Source organism: Portunus trituberculatus, chromosome 46, assembly GCF_017591435.1.
Source record: "Portunus trituberculatus isolate SZX2019 chromosome 46, ASM1759143v1, whole genome shotgun sequence".
NCBI classification, from domain to species: Eukaryota; Metazoa; Arthropoda; class Malacostraca; order Decapoda; family Portunidae; genus Portunus; species Portunus trituberculatus.
The window spans coordinates 18,269,639-18,272,138 of NC_059300.1; positions in this window are offsets into that span (position 1 = coordinate 18,269,639).

Genomic DNA, 2,500 nt, shown 5'->3' on the forward strand with positions numbered 1-2,500 from the left:
GAAATAAAGGAAAGAAAATGACAGCGATGAGTAGAAATGTAAGAAACTAAACACTGGTAGTAGATGAGTGGCATGTGGAGAGAGAGAGAGAGAGAGAGAGAGAGAGAGAGAGAGAGAGAGAGAGAGAGAGAGACAGACAGACAGACAGACAGACAGACAGACAAACAGTCAAAGAGAGAGAGAGACTATTTCTAACTAATGAAGAGATACTGAAATAATGAAGGGGTTTAACGCGGTATACATTAAGGAAATAGGAACCTTAAAGCATAAATAAATTAATAAATAAATAAGTAGACGAGAAACTTACAACTACTTTTACCAGCTGCAAGGAGCGATGCGAGACGAGGAACCTTCACCTTTACTATCTAACACTTTATGCCTAAGAATAACCTGCAGACAATTATGTTTGTTCCTCCTTTGTGTTCCTTTGTGTCATATAACTTCATCCTTCTATAAGTACGTGGTGGGTGATGTGATGTTTGTTCTTCCTTTGTGCTCCCTTATGGTGTAATATTTTGGTTGGTGATGGTGCCTGTTCCTCTTTTGTATTCCTTTGTATTCCCTTGTGTTGTTATATTATGGTAGGTGATGGTGCTTGGTCCTTTTTGTGTTCACTTGTGTTATATGACGCAGTGTATACGCGGCACCGAGGGATGAGGGAAGTGGCAGCTGCTGTGCTGTTGACCTTCTTCTGTCTCCTCCCTGCTGCGTGCCTTTATTAAAAATTTTCCCAGTACCGCTGAAGAGTTGTTGCAGCCAGCGCTCTAAAGACAAGATCCGCTTCTCTCTCTCTCTCTCTCTCTCTCTCTCTCTCTCTCTCTCTCTCTCTCTCTCTCTCTCTCTCTCTACTCTTCCCTTCTCTTTTCTTTTCTTTTCTCTCTCAGTCCACAGATATGTTTTGTCGAGTTCTCAAGAGTGTTTTCCTGCTAAGAATGTAAAAATATTGTTAATTTTTCACTAGAACCATAAATAGAATGTCCTTGAAAGCTAATGCAACTTCAACTAAGGCCTTTCGAATGTAGTGGAGGTATGATGTTGAAGTTTTTAATTATATAGCAGAGGGATTGCCGGTTACAACCTCATTTTCCTTGTAGGTTTTGTTTTTAGATTAAATTATTATACATATCTCTTCCCTTTCTACTTTCAGTCTTTCATTGCCATTTGATACGTCTGTCTTTGATTACAAGCACACAGAGACACTTTTACTTGTTCTACAGCTACACGATGCAAAATATATTCTTTACAATCCTTCCTCCTCCTTTTATCTTTTTTACATGATTTCAAAGGTTTCATACATTTCTTCTAATGTTGCTAATTATTTCATATCGCAGAGATGGCAACGTTGTCATGACGAGTGCATTATGTGGTGCTGTTTCATTACGTAGTTCCTTTACGTGTTGCATAGTTTGGTCTCCCCTGCCTCCTCGTCCTCCGGTGGCAAGGCTGAGGGAAGGATGGTTCGGAAGGAAGCCACTTATGTCCCCGCCGACTGTACTAATGGGGAAGGAAGGTCTGTGGAATAGAGCAGATCGCTAAACTAAGCAACCTTATTATATTTTCCCGATACACGACACTCTTATCTTCCTCTTCCGTTTCGGTCTTCATTCTCTCTCTCTCTCTCTCTCTCTCTCTCTCTCTCTCTCTCTCTCTCCAGTATTCATAAACATCCTGCCACACAACTTCAGTATGCTCTTTGTCGTCTTCCTTCCATCCAGGAAACGTGAATTTTCTACATACATATAAAGAGAGAGAGAGAAAGACAGAAACAAACATACAAATGGATGGAAGGAAAGGCAGACAGATAACTAGATAAACGTAAAGGCAGACAGCCAGACAGCCAGGCAGACGGAGAGACGGAGAGACATGTCGCGCCTGCAGGAGTATCGAGTGCATCTTCTCGTGTATTCCCGAGAGAGGCGCTGAGGGCGAGGCATCTGTCAGTTTTGTTTACATAAGATAGTGGTGGCTGTGGTGATGGAAATCCACAGTGGACAAACCAGTAATGTGAAAACGATTGTATATGTATTTCTCTCTCTCTCTCTCTCTCTCTCTCTCTCTCTCTCTCTCTCTCTCTCTCTCTCTCTCTCTCTCTCTTTCATGTATATTCAGTGACGGCAGCCGGGATTGAGCGTGAGTGAGTCTGCTTTTCAAAGTGTCCACATGAGCCCCACCACTCTCTCACCCACCCATCACCCCCCACCATCACTGCCACACCCTCCAGCTCCCGCCTAGCTACCCACCACTCTTCCATAACATTTCCTGCTCTGCTGCACTACACCCTTTCTCACCTAACCTAACCCTTTCACACTCCCTTTTTTCATTATGTCACTCAGTAAGCTCTCTGTCCACACTCTTTCACTTCTCTATCACACCTTGTCTCACCTTCCTACATATACTTCAGCATCATCAGTGTTTAGTTCTCATCTCAAAGACTTCCTTCATCAACCCACCCTTTCCCTTCGCTATCACATACGTTAATCCCCTTTATCAGGTATTCATA